The sequence below is a fragment of the Oryzias melastigma genome, linkage group LG20, assembly GCF_002922805.2.
Source record: "Oryzias melastigma strain HK-1 linkage group LG20, ASM292280v2, whole genome shotgun sequence".
NCBI classification, from domain to species: domain Eukaryota; kingdom Metazoa; phylum Chordata; class Actinopteri; order Beloniformes; family Adrianichthyidae; genus Oryzias; species Oryzias melastigma.
This window is the reverse complement of record NC_050531.1, coordinates 13809948-13829804: the sequence shown is the minus strand read 5'-3', so window position 1 is coordinate 13829804 and position 19857 is coordinate 13809948. Positions and strand designations below refer to the sequence as shown.

Here is a 19857-nt window from a genome sequence, read left to right as displayed (position 1 = left end):
AATTAACCTTATTAAAGAGGTAAAAAATATATAAATTAAGGTTAAATCTTGGTAAGAAAAAGAAATGATCTATAATTTTAACTCTGAAAGGCTAATGTGGCAACTTGCATCATTCAAGGGACTATTCCTAAAACTTTTGGGTTTAACAAAATGATCATTTCCAAATGGGATAACAACATGTAATTTCAGCTTTAACATCCTAATAACTTTCACCATCAGAGGAGCTCACAAAATTGATTGAAACAAGCCTCTTTCTTTAAGTATTTTTTTTTTTTTTTTTTTTTTAGTTAAAACATTTTGCCTTTTAAATCTTTTCGTCAATCCTGGTTTCCACAGATTTAAATCTGGGTGGGGCAGATATCCAGCCATGTTTGTTTACTCCACCCTCATTGCACCACTGTAACATACCATTAAGCAAGGACCTTGACCCTAATCGCTATGGGATGCAGCTATTCATGTCGGGATCAGTGGTGGTACTGGGTATCTGCCAGTATGGTATGAAACTGTAAATGTAAAATCAAAAAAAGAGAAATTATCCTCAGCAGTATCTAACTTGTATAAAATTAAAAATAAATAGGTTTTTGTGGCCTAATACATGCAACCTTCGATAAAGTAGTAATGCAACAAATCGTGCTTTCTTAGATTTTTGCTAAGCAGGAAACTATTAATAAATGCATATCTTAAAATAATTTAATGAATAATAATTTACAACTGCCTTATTTTCCAATCACCAATATTTCTTCATACATAGGAGTAAATCTTTTTATGCCTCTTTGTGTCCCTTTTACTGGTAGTAGAACCTAGAAAAATTGATAAAGATGAATAAGAACAGACATTTTTGCAGTGCAAAAATATGCAGAAAACTTGCTAATGTTTTAAGTTGAATGACGCACGGGGCTCATAAACGTCGCACGAAATATATAAACAGTTTATAAACAGTCATCCGCCTCATGCTTGCATGCGTATATGGACATGATATGTGTCTTTGTGCTGACTCACACAAAAATCCACAATGTGATTTTTTTTTTTCTGATATATTTTAAAGTCAGCAAAAATCTCCAAAAATAAATGTTTTTTTTCACTCAAACAAGGAATAGAGCAGGAGGTTACAGCTGAATCCCAAGTGGTTATAGTGAATTAATTCTAAATACTGACAGGAATTCTAAACGCATTTTTGTAACATTAAAAAACCTTACAACTTTAATTTGACCTCTAATCTCCTGTTGCTGTTACATAAAAAAATCTCATGGTCATATCTATGTTGGAGAGGAATGCAGTCTGTCTAGTGGCGCTGCCCTGGGAAATATTTTGCAATTTTTTTTTTTTTTTTTCTGAGCTTTGCACAAACCATGGTCTTTGTGGGTCAACGTAACAGCTCGTCTCCATGCAGAAATACTGTCTGCTCTTGTATAACACACACCGACTGACAGAAATGATGCTGCTCATTTCCAAATAAGACTTATCATTTTGAGATTTTTCATAATATTTCTGATATTGCTGGGAAAGTACACAAATAATGTGTATCTGTGTGTAAGAATGTGTTTTTTGTGTTGCAGAGATGGAGTCAGGAGTATTTGAGGACACCCATCTGATTGTGAGATCTTTGGCAAGAAAATGCACCATGGGGCTTGAAACATGACCAACGTAGCTAAAGCACCCATCAAACAGGCTTAAGATAATTTTCCAGTAATATTTGTCTTTCTTCCTGCTGTGCGATGACTCATTTAGGAAGTATGTGTGAGCCGTTCCGCCGCAAAGATCATTAGTGGTTTTTGAATTTGTTACTTTATCGTAACCTGTAGTTATAACTCTAATTGGAGCTCTCCCTCCCCTTCACTTGTAACTTTTTAGTGCTTTTTGCATGTTTGCATGCACTTACAAATGGTCCCGCATGGCCTTTGTGAGGTGTTTTTCAGGCATGCGGTTTTGCATGCGTCAAAAGGAATGCTGTCTAGTCACACGCAGTACTGCATGTGCTGGCTGTCTTTTTAGAAACTTTTATGAAAGGTACATGGCTAACTCATATAAGGACAGTTACTGAGAATTTTACCCACGTTATTCTTTATGTCATTGAAACCTGGAGCGACTCATAAGGTTTAGCCAAGTTTTAAAATTAAATTTGAATAATAAAAGCATAGATTGCTAGACAGCACTGCACACCAGAGCAGAAGTCTGTGTGTTTCCTGTTTGCATAGTTTACTGAGATTTAAAAAGTGAATAAAGTTTAAACAGACAACTTTCTTTAATATCATGTGTAGCTTAACCCTGCATGTTAGATATCACACATAGATAAGTGCAAGAATTTGATTGAACAGGAAGCCTATAGTACATTTTAAAACAAAGGCAAATTACCAGGATTAATTAGTTACATACATTTTTTTTAAAATCATTTTAATCTAATTTTTAATTCTATAACTGTTGTTGTGTTCTAAATTATAAAAGCTGTTTACTTGCATGAACTTTTTATTTGAACTCAGCTGAAATGGGCGGCAGCCGCATGCAGTGGCACGTGGAGCCTCAGGAATCGAGTCGTTTTACATCCAGGAATGAAAAAAAACTCACAAAAAATGACCAATATTTCATAAATAATTTGTTTTTTAGTGTTCCAAATGTAAAATATGATTATATATGGATATAGTTTACACTGGAAAGCTTAAAAAAGTCATGGTATGGCCCCCTTAAAAGCAGTTTTGGACACCATGCTCATTACTTTCACCCACTTTATGAAATTAAAAAAAAACAATTAAATACAAACATTTGAGCATTTTACAAAGACTAGTTATGACTCAATTTAATTCGATGATGAAAACGTGGGTGGTTTAAAAAAAAAAAAAAACTAAATTGAAATACTTTTTTTTTTCACCAAAAGTGTTCAAATGCAATGCATTGTGGTCTAAATTCTTCAATCTAGTGAGCATCGATGTACACTGGTTTTTCACAAAAAATTCTGGTAAATTTCCAGGCCACTCAGTTTTAGAAATATAGATTTGGACAGCTCTACAAAATAGTGAACACACTTTAAAGGTCATGACATCATCTATGTGCAACTTTGTAGTTCTTTACAGAACTAACTCTAAGAATGCCGAAAAGCTACAACTAATATCTGTTATGTAAGGGATAAAGTCCGACAAGATATTTGTTATCATAAATTATTGGGGTACGATTGAGGGCTGATCATATCGCACAGTAAACTGTGGGTATGTCAAAATCTGTAATATTGTATTCATAAAAAGCGTGAGATAAGTTTTCCTTTGATTGCTTAGAAACGTGCTCCAACTTGTTTGTGTTAAATTCACTCTGGACCTGTTCTTGTACAATTATGATATGAACTGAGTTGATTTTAAAATTAGACTGACACTCGGTTACATCAATTAGAGCTCACTAATGTTAATGTCAGACCCATGCTGTCCTTCAACCGCTGTCTGGTAGTGACCAGAACACAAAGTAGGCCACATCAGCAATTGGAAGAGCCAGGGTCTTCTTAGGAGATTTGGCATTTACTGTACAGCTCTAACTTCTAGAAATGTGGACATCTATTTCAGTCCTATATCACAGTTGAGACCAAGAAGCAGAGTTGAAGTCTTTGTGGCCTCCTGCCTTCAACTAGGAACACCCCACTAAAAAATTGTCTCTTCCACAAATCATAAAATGGTAAATAACACAAATCAGAAATAAAACGAGATATTTAAACACAACAGCAACAACCTATGGTATTAAATATAGGAAACAGGAAAGACGTTAAAACTGGTCGGTTGACTATAAATAAGTCTTTTAAAGCCATTAAGCCTTTTGGCCCTTATTCTGTATTCATTTTCTGATTTATTTTATCAGAAAAAAATAATTCTATCGAGAGGCAGTGTGCTGATTAATAAAGAAGCCATACAAAATGATAGAACTTCTCACTACTCTAACCTCAGATTTACTTTTACTATTGTGACTGAACGTCACGGTTCTGTTGAACCTTGTACTCCTTATGATCTCAGACTCCATGAGCTTCTTAACAAGTTAAATAAAGTCTATCTGAGGAAAATAAGTCAGGGTGAGCATTTAACTGCTGTTACTGATAGTTTATCAGGACCAACAGAGCTTTAATGATTGCTGAACCAGAATAGCATTTAGGTCACTTTATTCCTCTTGAGCTTTCTGAAGTATCTTCAAAAACGTCTTGCTGTAAATCTTCAACTTATCTCTTGGATCCGATTCAACCCCATTGCCTAAAGAGATACGTTTAATAAAAAGTCTACCTTTGATACACACATTTTAGCTATCTTCTGTCCGATATATTCATCACACCTTTGTTTCTAAATTATTTAGGAAAACCGTTCAATTCTGAAAAACATTTGAATAGAAAGATCTCCTATAAAAGTTTCAGTCAGGATTTAAAGCTCTTCCTAGCACTAAGGTAGCTTGTCTGAAATCTCCTCATGGTTGCAGACAATTGACCTGTGTCTGTAGTTCCTTATGACGTCAGTATTGCATATTAAATAATTGATCATAACATGTTATTGCAGAGAATGGAACTCATTGCTTTGGTAGCAACTGTGAATATTTTTTTCTATTGTTATAATGATGATACTCAGTTATACTTGTGTATTAGATGTCTACTAGTTCTAACTATTTCTCAAAAATCTGTGTTTTTTTTGTTGATTCATGTCCATGACGCAACATCCCATAAACCTATCCAACTCCCAGCCCACCAGCCGCACTTATCTGGACCCATAACCTCAGCTCCAAAAACACAAGTCACTAGTCACCCAGCAGCAGCCAGAATACTAACAACAAATTACCCGAACCATTATCACGATAAATACTAGTCTTCTAGATAAGATGATAAAATGTGAAAAAAAGAGATGAAATGATAGGAGAAGTGAAAAAAGAGGCAAAGCTGCCAGAAAAAAAACAAGTCAAGTTAGACTAAACTATCCCAAGGCCCAGACTGTGTAAGTTTTTCAACAATGGCCGCCTTTACGGTAAGAGATAAGAAAACATAATAGGAAAGAGCTTACGAAGTTATTCTGGTTACAAAAAACTATCCAGATATCCCTTCTTCCCATCAAGCCCTGGAAAGGCACTATACAATTCAGATTTAGAAACTAATCAAATTATTAAAACTATAATAAATATACTTTAAATAGATGTTTTAAAATACAACAGCCAGCTTTTTTCTTTCCTACAACTTAATAAAATCAAATCCAGTAAACACGCCATGTCAAGTCACTTTTCTTAGCTTTGTACTTGACTGCCAGTCCCCCACACCGCATTGTTTCTAGTTTTCCACAAACTTACTAAAGCAAGCAGTAGGGTCGGCCAGTTTGTTAATCACCTTCTCCTTTCAAGACCAAGTTCTTTCAGCAGGGAGCAAGCTGACTTTATAAAGCCACTACAACCATCCTCCACTGGGCAGAGTACAACTCTTCATCAACGTTCCTCTGTTGCTGCTGCCAATTGTTTTTTTCTTTCATTCAGAATTTCTAGAGAATTCTATTTACAATATACTCATATCCCAACACTATTTCTTGACTTTTATGTTTTCCCTCTGACGTCAGTCTCTAGCTTCATTCAGCTGACCAGTAGCTTTCTCACAGTCTGTCAGTGTGCTGCATTTCCTCTCCTTTGCAATCAAATAGAAAGCCATGCTTCTTGTTCCGCTTTGTTGCATTTATTTATGTGCTTGCATTCAACAGCTGCTGCATTTGAGCACTTGGCTATGCCTTCATGCAAATCTCCCCTGTGACAAGCTTACATCACGCTCCCACAGAATGTACTGAAGTGAAGGTACCCCCTGTACATCTATAAATGTTTCGCAGGGGATTTTTAATTCATTTATAGACTTTGTGTCACCCCAGATTCTCTTTACTCAACTTCTTCTTACTAATCTACAACCAGCTATCTCATGACTGCTGAAAAGGTACAGTAGATTCAAACCAAATCCACCACTTCCAAGCTGCACCTGCCTGTCTAACAATATCTCTATATTGAAGCATTGGTTCTATACCCACTGCCTCCTTTGGCTTCCACTTAATTCTTGTGGGAAATTTTGGACCCAACCATATCCCTGGATAAAACCTCCTCTGTTAGACTACAGGGAACTGCAACATCTATCTTTTACATAGAGCTGCAATGTTTAAGTGTTATGGCACTTTCCAGCAAAAACACTAGTACATTTCTTCAACTTCTGTACCAGGATTTTAGGAGAATCATAGAGCATCAACAGCCATAAATACAAAACTGCAGTTGCCATTGTTTCCTTTTTCCATGAAAAACCAGCTGCCTTGGGATGGATCAGGGATGGGCAACTCCATAATTTTTGGATATCCAAGCACTACTTATGACTGATTACCTGGTTCAGGTGTGTCCAGCCAATTAGAACAGGGTATATTGGAAAACATGCAAATATGTGGCCCTCGAGTCCTGGAGTTGCCGATCACTGGGATAGATTCTCCGTTATTACAAAATATCAGATCTCAGAATGCTATTTATTAAATCTGAAATTGTGTTGCACAGTAACTTCATAATTCCGACCATAGTATAGTAGAACCGTTCTAAGATTGGTTCTACTACAACCAATCTTTAAAAAAAGGTCCTTTGTCATAAATACTTTAACCCCTTCATTGTCCTATGTTGCTATCTCTCAATCTACCATTAGATTTTGGACTCCACGTTAGCATTATCACGAACGGATTGAAGAATATATTTTTATTTTAATTTATTGGAAAGTACTGTAAAATTAGGTATGAATGGGTTAAAGTCCCATTCCAACTGTATTTTAATCTGTTGTAAAACCGTTCCAAGCGGGTCTTTTAATTAGGATTTTGGAGGTTTTAGCCAAAATCCAAAAGCCTGTGTCATTTCTTTAGGACATATTTTCTGCAACGCCGAAGTAGTCCATCAGAAATTTGCTTCTGGATTGTTGGGCCAAAAGTAACCCTACATTGATATCCCAGCATTCCTATGATTATGCTCTCTCCTGCTAGTTTACAGACCCTTACAAACCCCAAACTAAGATTAGCAAAAAAAAAAAAAAACTGGCAGCCGTACAGTTTTGAGCCTAATGCCAGATGAGGAAAATGAACATGTTAATGGATCTATTTGTCAACAATTAGAGCATTAGAATTGGAGCAGAGCAGAGAGACTTCGCACTCGATGTATTACAAACCTAAGCTTTTTCAAAATGTGGGGTTTTATCTGCTCCTGATCTATCACGAATGAATCAAGAACTACTCAGACACACAGTTTTTATCTTAAAATATTTTAAATATGACCTGCTTCATGAGAAAAGAACATGTCAAAAACACCATAAACCCAATTTTCAATGGAATGGGCTATTAGAGCGGGGTGTCCAAACTTTTTGTAAAGAAGGCCAGGTCTGCATTCTTTGAACCATTACAATAAGCTTAAATGACAAATGAACTTTTTATTTAACATTTTTTATTTGGAAATGGGATATTTTTCATTTCACATAGAACCTGGATATTAGAACAGCCCACATGCCAGACTTTGGACATGCCTGGGTTAAAGCCATCGATTCAGTTGTTTTGAGGCAGATCTTTTGTCTCATCATGACTTTAAGTTTCTTGTGTTATAATATTTGTGTTGTAATTCATTTTAGCTGTTTGATTTTGTCTTGTGTTTGTTAAAATTTTTTTGCATTATTAATTACTGAACCCCTTGTTGTCTAAATTTATTTGCAGCTATGAAAAAACAAAAAACAAAAAAAAAACTTATGTTTTTGCTTTTAACTAGATGCTACATTTTGGGTCATTTCGGAGCCAAATTGGTTTGTTGCTTATTTGTGACAACAGGCAGTAAAGGGTTAAATAATTCAAGTTTCTGTCATGTTCCTGTAGTTTCTTGTACTTTTTTCTTGTACCGCAGTCCTCCACAAATCATCCTTATCGTGACAGTCAAATTAAAAACAAAACAAACTGTGACATTTTTGCAAGTGCAAAGTAACCTGAATGCCCTAAATAAATAACCTTTAACCTTTTTGTGGTTTTAAAGTTTGATGGTGAAACTTGCCTGGAATTCACGGTTGCTTAAGAGTCTCGAAAGGATTCACACCACCATGACAATTTCCCAAAAGTTGCGTTGCAACTAATTTTATGAATGGAATAAATGTAATGGACTTTTGGTAAAGATGTTGCAAAATAGAGCTGTCATTTTTCTGTTCCCTAAGTGTTCTAAATTCAGAGCTGTCAGCTTATTTTATTTGCTGAGTTTTCCTGAAATGTTAAAAGTGAATGAAAAATATTAGAAAAAAATATATTTTGAGAACAAATATTTTGCAAGCCCTGAGTTTGTGAGCGTGTGAACAGCATGGCTAGAGCATTATGAAAACATTTGTGCTATATCTAGACCATTTCAAAAACTCAATAAATGAATAAACTGACTCTTAAAAAAGTAAAAAATGGATACTTGTTACAAAATAATGGTCCTACTTTCTGCCTCATGAGAAAAATAATTATTTTATCCCTTGTGTTCTCTTATGGGGTCCAGATGACCCCACCCTTATATTGATGTGTGATCCCTCCCATGACAAATGTGGACAGGATTTTATATCACTTTTAATATAAACATGCCTAGGATAGCACAAGGGTTAAAGCAGTTTTTCAATAGCAAAATATCTTAGTTTGAGGTCTTAAAAATAATTCTTGATAAGACCATTTCTCTTACCACAATGCCAGATTATTTTGCTTATTTAAAGGAAATTTACCAATGCTGTAAGACTTTTTGACTTTTTTATTTTTGCAATGCAGGAATGTCTTGTTCTTGACTCAGAATACAGTCCTCAAACCCACGTTTTTTCTCCTTTTAACAAGCATCCATCTGTACATCCACCCAGACATGTCTGACTTGCACAACAACCTCTCACAACTCTGCACAAATGATCTATTCGTCCTTTTTATTGTTTCAGTAAAGAAAAACATGTACCGAGTGAGACAAATGCCTGATAAATAAATAAACTTTTAAGAAAATAATATTTTTTTAGATGACAGAACATATTGATGTCCTATTTTAATCATACAAGTTACTATATTTTCACAAGCATATTTTGGTAACACTTTATATAAGATTTCTTAACAAGCTTTATTAACACATTAACAAACATTATAAATATGTCTATAGGTTTATTAGGAAGACATTTATAGTACAATAAGCCAGATAAGGTTTGTTAACACACTTAGTAAGATTCATTACCATCTAAGGTGAGACCATTGTTTACAAAGGCTGTATTAATAAAATGCTTACAAGCTAAACAAATGTATAAACAATCTTTCTCAACATTATAATGAGTGTTTTGCAGCACCTCATTCAAAGAGATACCCGTGTTTTAAGTTAGAATTATCCGATTGGTTCTTTATTTAAAAATGTGTTTTAATGTGAGAGCAGAATGAGGGCAACTAACAAAAACTAGAACTTTAATATACATATATATGTTTGCGAAAGCTAGAAAACAACAATACTGATAAAGATTATAGAGGATAGAGATGCATATTTGATGGACACAAAGAAAAGCATAAAAGACGTTTACAATTGGCCTGAAGAAAACCTTATTTTACTATTCAGAATATTTGGTGAAAAAATTTATAATTTGTGAAAAAACATAAGAATTTGACAGCAGATGCAAAAAGAATAAACATAGTTCATTTTATTTTTTGCTAGGGATTTAAATCATTTACTGCTGTTACTGATATAGACTGCTGTAGAATCTGGAATAAAAATGAGTCATTTAATACTTCAAACAGACTGAACCAGAATTCTAATCAGAATTATTGTTTTCCAACTATAACCATATTCAAGTCCAAATTTACTTTTTTGTCTAATTAGTTTGTTTTTAACAGATATATATAATATATATATTTGCAATGAGAGGTGCTATGTTAACAAAAAAAAAACTTTTTTTTTTGTTCACAAAGTTTCACAACACTCAGCTACAGCTTTGCTTTAAGTCCACTGCCACCATCTAGTGGGAGTTCTTCAAAGAACATCCACTCTTCCTCTTATACTTCAGAGGAAATAAAATGGAAATAGTATTTTTGATTTGTTTTAAAAAAGAGAAAAAAGCAGGATGTGTTTTTATATTTTAATAATTTGAAAATGAAAAATTGTCATTATGTTTAGGAGTCTGTGCTCACCATTGAGTTTGCCAATCACATTGTCGGTTTACTATGATGTAAAAATGACCCCTACACTTTTTATTTAAAGTTTTGTGTGAAATGAAAAAAAAATATGAGACATAGTTGTGATATCCCTTGGAAAAAATCCATGGAACTTTCAGTGAAGCTTCACCTTTCCTAGACAATTTTCACATAGTTTTGACCTCGAAATTGCCTTATCCGTGGATGTCTACATGTTTATTTTGTTGCCACATGCCTGATGCTTTTTAGAAAACATAAAAAAAACAGTTTGATCTCCATTTTTGTGATTTTTGGAGGACAAAGGAGACAGTTTTTGGAAAGCTTCAGGTTTATTATGGAAATATTGTGCAATATAATGAAAAAATATATATAAATATAAAAGAATCTGGGGTTGTACTAAATGATGATGAATATGAGGCATTGGCACAAAAAGATTATAAAGATAAACCACTAAAGCAAATTGTAAAGTAAAAAAATACCCAAAAACTTTAGAACTACTAAGGATTAAAATATGCATTTTTTTCTTGAAATTAATTTTTTAAAGAATAAACTGTAATATGTGCAGTTTAACAAGACAAAGGGAAATTTTATCTGATCATTCCCTGTATTCATTGATTCATACTATTTTATAGTATTGACACTTTAATTTTCGACTTTTCTAGTTCTCCTAAAATAAATAAAATCAGTAATATTTAATGAGGAACATTAAATTGATATTAATTAAAAAAAGTCAAATGAATTTGTACAATCAACAGTTTTTTTCATGTCAATCAAACCTATAACGTTAAGGTTATATGTGTGCTACTGTATATGTTGTATGTGACACCACAACACTGTCTATGGAGAATACAGAGAGAAAACAGCATGTAGACCTGCATTCCTTCTTTTTTTTTTAACTATATAACTACAAACAGAAATGTAACTGCATGAGTGCAGATGGTGCCAGACATAAAGCAAATTATTTAAAAGAAGCACAGTTTTAAGTTTAGGCATAAATCTTTGTTTTTTTCACCAGTGTGCTGTAGAAAACTATTCAATTTCATCTTATTAGTCAAAAAAAGAAAAAAACTTTACCATTTCCAGGACATCAAAAAAGTTGAAAAACACTGACTTAAATGAGAAAAAAGTTGAGAAACATTTAGGTTAATTTAAAGAGAACGAAAACTGTGATTAAAAAATAATAATTTACCCTTATATTGTGCTCTAGTCAAAATTTAATCTGGTCAATTTTTAAAAGTGTAATCATTTTGAATGGTGATTGTCTTTCAGTGTGATGCAAGAAAAAAAACGATTAAAAAGAAAAAAGAATTCACCTTCATATTGTGTTTGGGTCAAAATTGTCAATTTTGAATGATCAAATATTTTTTGCTGGTAATTGTCTTTCTGTGTGGTGTAACAAAAAAATGTGATTTAAAAAAAAGAAAAAATAAATTCTCCTTCATATTTTGTTTTAAGGGGTAAATGAGTAACATGATGCTTCATCATAGACAATAGATTTTAGTTGTAAAAGTCAATAAAATATGTTGGGGCTTTGGAAAGATGGGTCATTTTTGACCCATAGGAAAAGGGGAGTAAACAGAATGTTAGTCAAAAAAAATGTGGGCATCTATAAACAGTTAATATGTTTTTACATTTATATACAAACATGTAGCTGGCTCATAGGAGAGTAACAGTATCTTGGGTTTCTCTATTTATTTATTTCATATTCAGTGCAACTTCAAAGGAACCAGGATGGTTGTTCAGAGAGAAATGCAGCAGACTGATTGGTAATCAAGGCCATTTTCAAATATTTAGAAAATCAATTGAGTTTAGACATAACTGGAATTAAAAAAATAAAAATAAACACCTAAATATTGAGCAGCCTCAGTCTATGGGAACCCAGGTGTGTCTCAGACAGAGAGCTAAAGTAATCCAGAGGATGAGGCTGCAGAGATGATGGAGTGCAGGTCAGGTGATATTATCACCATCACCAACCCCCGTGGGGATCCGGTTGCCATGGATTGTTTAGGAGGGGGTTGGAGGACGTGACTGCACTAATGGTGGGGGTGGAGGAGGCAGTGGTTGGAAACATGAGTGAAATTAAAAGATGCACCTTTTACCGTCATTTTTTAATTGATTTTGAGATAATGATTGAGGTTATATCAAATTTAAAGGGAAGAAACGCAACTTTGTCACCATCTTTCTATCTTCACAAATAAAGTGGTGGTGTTTCCACCTGAAGATGTCGCTCGACGACTCCCTATGAAGTCCTCACTCTCCGAGACGGAGGTGCTTGCCTGTCTCCTTCCTGGTCGCGCTGCCTCCGTGTCGCTGCAGTACTGCGCGCCTCGCCTCTCCTCTCCTCTCTTTCTTTCTTTCCTCGCTGCTTTCGTACCACGACCCTCGCCTCTTCCTCATCCTCAGCCTTCCCTCCCGCATCACTCTCCTCCTCCTCTTCCTCCTCCTCCCTGCGGATGCCTCAGCCTCGCGCACTTCCGCCACAGCATCCCGGCAAATGCTCGTTCCATCCACGGGAACTCCGGACGCAGGACGCGGCGTAGAAGGCGCAGCGCTCCGCTTTTGATCTGATCTGAACACACTGCGGGTTGACCCGATAGAACGCACTAGGAGGACGAGAAGGAGCCTGATCATCTCGGTAAGTCATGCCGCTCTTCTCTTGGAGGCAAAGCAAAGAGAAGGTGACAGATCACCAAACGCATCGTCGGCACGCTCAGGACATCTTTGGGGTCATTCAGGAGAAATGATTTTTGATGATTCTTCTCAGGTAGTGCATTGCTTTTATAGGCTCTTTTTGGAGACATGTGCTCCAAAAATATAATTGGCTCCTAATGACTGCTGGCCTAAATCCACCATTGCTTGTGCGTAAAAGTACTCCAACATGCTTCAGTCCTTTTGTAAACAAATGGGGGCAACTATTATTGTGTTTGTTGACTGACCCATTCACAATCAGGAAAAAAAAGTTGTAATGATCATCATGTTTTGCTGCTCCTTTTATACACGTTTGGTTGACGGGAGCACCTTTCCCACAACCAAGTTGATCAATAAGCATTTCCAGGAGGGGGATGGAGGGCTGGCAGTTTGTCAAGGGCACACAATATATTCAGGAGATGGCCAGAGGAGAGAAGGAGGCCTTGGCCCCTGTTAGGCATGCTGGGAGTACTTGTTCAACCTGCCTCATGTCAGCACTGGGGCACGTTCATGATGGACAGCAAGGGCACAGAAGTACAAGAAGTAAAGCAGTGTTTCTGTTTTAGTGCCTGATTTTTATCGCATCAGATCCTTCTGCAACTTGCCAAGATTGCAGATGAGGTGGCTTCCTCTATAGAGCCAGGCAGCTGGTAGACGGGCAGAACCGAACCCCCATGTGATTCTCCTCAAACTGACCTCTGCTGGATGAATGCTGAGATGGTTTTTGCTTTCATTCAGACAACAGCTGCTCAATTTCTTCAACCAGCACATTATCCACTTCCCATGTACTTCAAGGGATGACAGTGCAACACTCTTCTTACCCCTGAGCCACACATCTTCAAGAACTTCAGCGTTTTTTTTTTTTTTTTCTTTTTTAATCGTCACATGATAAAAAGAGTAACTCAATGAGAGAACTGCCTCAGGTTTTTGGGTAGTCTCCTTCTTTCACCCATGCACCATTTTCTCTAAATTTCCTAAAGATTAGCTTCTTTTATGTCCAGCGAATGTCTCCAGTGGGCATGAAAAGCCTCGTCCTTCATCGCAGACACAGATTAAGCTAATTCACACAGCAGCACCGGCCTAATGCCTAATCACTATGCTGTGCTGGCAGAACAGAGCAGTCTTAATGCTGTGGCGAACAAGGGAGGGAAAGAGAGCAAAGGGGGGAAAGCTAGCCGCCGGAGCCTATTGATCAGACAGAGAGGATACTGGCAGGCATCCACAGGATGGAGTGCTGACAACAGTCCAACGCGCTGACATGATGAGCTGGCCGGGCAGTTGTTTTATGCGCAGAGTAATGCTGATGTGAGGGCAGGAGTCGAAGCTGGAGTTGTGGGTCAGGGGAAAAAAAACTATGACTTTTATGAATGGGTGCTTTTAATTATGGTAAAATGGGAGCTATTGTGTTGGATTGACAGCACAATTGTCTGATTTTGTTGTTTTCTCCGCCAATAGGCCTGATTTAAGGAGGAAACAAAGACAAGAGATGGAACACACTAAAAACTCAATATAAACAATCCAAATTGGGTTGTTTTCAACTCAACTCCAAGTTAAAACAGGACTAAGAGTGTACTCAGACTAAAGAAGTCTATTGGTTAGGCTCGGGTCTGTTTAATTTGGTCCAGACTGAGTCCTATATTCAGACAGCTGTCTATCGGAGACGTCTTATTCAAACTAAAGCCAGTTAACAAAACCACATGAAAAAATATCTATTCAGTCATTAGCCAGGAATTATGAGGGCGGGGCAAAGCACCAGGAGAAGGAATTATGTAAGTCCCTAAATCTTTGTTAGGATAGTTCACTTATTTAAACTTTATATTTTGCAGACTAATTGTGAACATTTGTATCAACTTCAGGTACGACACTTTTTACTTATCGGTATGGCGTTAGCCATGCTGCAAAGACATCAACTCGGAACATATGCTAATAAGTGTGACATATAGGGGGTATTCAGACGAAACACATTTGGTCCGCTTAAAGTGAACCTGAGTTCGTTTTCACAGATAATCCGGAACAAAGTTGCAGACTGAATACACCCAAACGAACTCTGGTCCCGATCCAGGATCCGATCTCGGACTCATCCTTTCAAGGTGGTCTCAGTTCGTTTCCAATTGGACTTCGGTTTGTTCAGTCTGAATACGATCCGCTCCGAGAGCGAAATAACTGGACCAAGACGGCCACTGTAGCCGGGTATTCCCCAACAATCTGAGTGTCACAAAGCTTACTAGCGTACCTCGTAGCTGTAGCGTCCTCTGCATACCTCCACTGTTCCAAAGTAGCAGTAAAAAGTGTCGAACCTGGCCTTCATACAGAGATTCAAAATTGATCATCAAAGTAAAAAGGTTGAACAAGTGAACAATCTTGTTTTGACCAGACCAGAACAAATGAAGGGTGAACACACCCTTAGATAGTCGTGAAAACCGTGAGACCAGAATCCCCTTGGGTGTATTCAGATTGAAAATGTATTCCAGATTATCAGAGTAAAAACAACTCTGGCTCACTTTAAGTGAACCAAATGTGTCTAGTCTGAATGCAGCCCAACATTTTCCAGGGTAATTTTAAGTCAGCAAAAATAAGGAAACTCAAGAATTAAAAAAAGGCATGAATTGGGTTAAAATATAACCACTATAACCTAAAAAATTGGTAGTGTTCCAAAAAGTAACCTAAATACATGGAAAACGCAAGAAGAAGTGTTTTAAGAGTGAAGGACCATATTTTAAGTCCTACCATATTGATCTGGATATAAACTGGATTTTTATGATTTAAGCTATTCTAAAACATAAAAAAATGTACATATTTTAGCCAGAAAATAAAATAAAAACAACAAGGGAAATATTTTCCTATCTAGAAACATTTGAGTCTGACAGCAAGTGTGGAACTTCCCTGATTGTATATTCATGAAGAGAGGGTAGGGACTAATTAGCTGTCACAGTGTGGCCATCAATCAGATGGCTTGATGCTCATCTTGATGATAGGATGCTTATGAGATGTGCTAATGGGCAGTTTTACAAAGTTGCCATTACAGTTGAATTGTTACAAGATCACACACACGTTCTACGCCATTAAACTCGTTACAGCATTCTTCTTCTCCTCAAGGCTGCGGCGTAGCGCACTTAACATGGTCTACATAATCATTTTTGTGTTTAAATTTGCCCCTGTGGGGTCAGTGATGAAGTTATTTAATTATCCTCTTCTCACTGATATTACTTAGGTCAAATATAATGTTCCTTGACTTTTGAAGTTTTGTAAAAGTTTTGCAATTTTATGTGTTTTTTCTTGTTTTATTTTGTAAGCTATTAGTGCTAATGTCCCCAAGACTTTTATATATGGTTGTTTGTGTTTTTTCTAGTAAGAGTTGCAATCCACTTCTTAAAGATTATACAACAATCTGCAAAAACTTAGTTAATTAAACCGTTTAGGTCAGGCGTCTGCAACCTTCAACACTTAAAGAACCATTTGGGTCGATTTCCTGTTGACCAAAACCTGGTTGGAGCCTCAAAGTCTGACTTCCCCGTTAGAAAAATAAGACACTGATTTGTATTTAGGCTATTGTAAATTTTTATGACACATTTAATGTATTTTTTTGACATAAACAAAACGTGAAAAAAAATTGACTTTCAAAAAAATGTGAAATAGTTTATGTGTTGACAGAGGTTTACGTGACTTCCTTTCAAAATAAAAGAAAACTCACGTCAACTTACCAAAGATATAGTACTAGGGTATATAAAATAATACAAACAAATATTTATTTTACTATTTTTAGTGGATCTCAGTCAGACATTAATACATCTGATGAGATATATTTAAATCAGAGCGGATAAACCATATTTTTGGACCATAAAGCGTATCTTAAATTTTTGAATTTGTTCAAAAATAGAAGATCTATTTCTTAGTCTGGTGTGCTTTGAGGATGAATTCTGCTTGTGCTTACTGCCCTCAAATTTACACTAAGATAAAAAATCCACCAAAGTATTTTGGTATGAGTATTAATGCTTGTTGGAGCATTGTGGGTACTGTAGTCATGAGTCCATCAGATTGAAACATACTATTCTTCAACTGTTTATAAATGAGTTGAATAAAGTTTGAGCTTACATTTTTGTTTTTTCTGTACTGCTTACAGTTACTTAATATATATATATATATATATATATATTCTTTATCCATAGGGCTACATATGGCTCTGGAGCATGAGGCTTAAAAAAATGTAAAAATAACTTTTTTCAAAGTTTTTTTTAAACATTTCTCCATTGCTAGTATTTTATTTTCATAGAAGCTGAAACAAATAAAAATATAATCTCATACTTTATTATTATTTAGTTTGAATTAGTTTCCTTGTGCTGAGCAGATAAGCAACTTTTTAGTGTCAACTTCTTTCCACTGTAAATGAGCAGCAGGTTAACTGTATGATCTGGACATCCAAGAAACCATTGAGGGAGGCCGACTGATGGCTGTGGGATGGAGAAATGTTCTGGATCTCTCCTGAATGTCCAGCTGGCCAAAGTACAGTTATGTTTGCCTCACAAGTCTGTTTACATTCTCCTCTGTGGCAGTGCCAGCTCTTCTTGAAAAGAAAAAAAGAAAAAGTTTGCCAACAGTGCAGTTGCTGGATAGGATGCATCTACCATTCCAGTAGAAATTTCACTTGCAAACACAACAACTTTACTTAGTTTGCTGCTTGGGGGCATTTTTTTCAAATCAGTTTTATGCTTCAAAGACTTTTCCACTTTTCTTCCTTAATTTTTTATGAAATCCAGTTAATTTCCAAACCTTATTTTTGTGCAGAGCAAACAGTGATGCCAAGCGTATACACTGAATTCACTGTCAGGCATCCAGCCTCCTGCTGGGTGACGTGCATATCAAACAATGTGCAAACTCACTTGCTTGACTGGCATTGCAATGTTGCAGCTCTTGTATCGCACAAACACTGATGTGTAAATCTTTCATGGATTGTACAATCTCCATCTGGACTTTAGCCAACCTAATTTTGAACGCAAAGTCACATCATTGATGGATTTTCTTCATCCTATCTGGAGAATAGAAGTGTATCATTAAATTAAGGCTTTATACTGACGCTGATCAACACCCAAAAGCAGCCCTCTGTGTCTTAATTCCTTTGGGGTTGCATCTCAAGTCATTGGTTTTCAATACACATTGGGAAAACTGCACCGCATAAATCCTCTTCAGGCTTTCTATTGATATGACACAACCTCCTTTTTTCATTCTTGCCTGCATCATTGATGTACGCTTGGAATCTAATAACATTTTCATTAAAAACTCACAAAGAGAATGAGTTTTTTTTTCTTTTAATTTAAAGGTGAATGAAGAAATACACCCCAGCAGCTTGAAACCAGTCAGGCATCTTGTAGAAAAAAAAAAAAGTTTTATTGAAGAAAAGGAAGTGCAGTGAACTCACTGAGATGGGGAAATTCCCATGAAGCACCTAGGAAAACCTCATATTCAATGTCATCTCTTGGCCCAAAAGAGCTGAGCCAAGCTGAAGCAGCCTGCAGCTCATGCAAGGGATGTTGAGCTTTGAATCATCCTGTCAGGACTGCATCATACTCTCTCGCTGCAAAAGAAGGATAATGGGGATAGTTCAGTCTCAAGAAAACTTTGGATTTACGTGTCACTTTTTATTGATGCAGCACGTAGTAAAAACTATACGGCCTCTTAGCAGCGGTGCTGTAGGTGGTAAAAGCTAAACCCATTGCCTCGCTGTGTTGTGTTTCGTAGTGATTAATGAGAGCGGGGCATTGTGGAGGGCTGCAGGAATAAGACGGGGAGAGATGGAGGGGATAGCAAAGTGTCAGAACGAGTCCAGCATGGAAGCAATATGTGTTTGAGAGAGACAGAGAGACGTGGAGTGGGGACTGCGTGGATGTCTGCTAAAGTGAGCAGGCTCTCCTCACATCCTCTAATGGGCTTACTGCTCATGGGACTGCCGTCCTTTCTCCTCCCAACCCCTCCCTCTACTCGCCAGTATGATAAAATGGGAAAAAAGCCAAAGAGATGAAATAAAAAAACATGAAAAGGGGTAAAGAAGGATAAAGGGATAGGTGATTTGAGGGAAAGAGAAGCCCCCGGAGGCGATGTCAGCTGTAAGGATGTAGGTGATAGGGGACTCATAGGATGTGGTAAACTGCTAAAGAGGAAGATGGTGGGGTGCAAAGATAGAGGGAAGTGAAAGAGGCTTACATTCATGGCCTTGAGTGAGAGATCAGGGATCATTGATTCAACAGGTGGCAAAGAAGAGTGACGGGAAAGACAGACAAACAGAGAGTGTGACAAGGAAAATCAAGAAAGTGTCAAACAAAACGAGAATGGTGTATTTTTAACCTATACGAACCAATGAGGACATCAGTGCGATAGAAGAGCATCAGAAATGTGTTCTGTGGTCCACTTGGTCACTTAACTTTTATTTAAGGCAAAAATGTGTCTGGGTTCTTACGGGTTCTTTCAGGTTAAAGCTCAAATGCTGTACTGTCCGGAATGGATGATAAGGCGCACCATCAATGAATGAATGGTCTATTTTCAAATTTGTATTATATATAAGGCGCACTAAAGGCTACCTTCATGCAACGCGAAATCAAGCGACCACTTTCAATGAAAAATCTATGTCAACCTGCATATATGCAAGTTTAGGGCTTCTGGGTTCAAATCTCTCACGTTTACACATCAAGTTTCTACGATCACTTTTAAACTCTACGTACAAAATGCATCGCCAGTAAACTCTTGTTAGAGAGTTGTGTTGAAGTTTGACCAATCAGGAGGTCGGATTTGGTAGTGATGAATGGAAGGTGTTCCTTTTAATTCACCGAAGTGCCAACGGTTTGAAAATTGATCATGGAAGAGAAACTAATAACTGAGGTTTGTGTTTGACTGTAATTATACAACACCAAGTCTTTCATATATCGGAATAGAGCTGTGAAAGAAAAGCCTGGAGCAAGATTTGCAAATTTTACACTGCTTGGATACTTTACAACAGGGGTCTCAAACTCGCGGCCCGCGGGCCATCTGCGGCCCGCAGGAT

The 19857-nt window shown here is 36.6% G+C and overlaps 1 protein-coding gene across 5 annotated transcripts in view; it reads left to right on the top strand.

Moving 5' to 3' along the window:
• Positions 1 to 19857, top strand: part of ctnnd2a (catenin (cadherin-associated protein), delta 2a) — a 301632-nt gene that overhangs the window by 3042 nt on the left and 278733 nt on the right. For 4 of the 5 annotated variants that reach the window (XM_024279704.2, XM_024279706.2, XM_024279705.2 and 1 more), the window contains exon 1: positions 12407 to 12774. The exons of the other annotated variant lie outside the window; for it this stretch is intronic. The gene's annotated coding sequence lies outside the window, so the exon portion shown is untranslated. Of the gene's footprint in view, positions 1 to 12406; positions 12775 to 19857 lie in introns of those variants that run through there. 5 annotated transcript variants of the gene reach the window in all.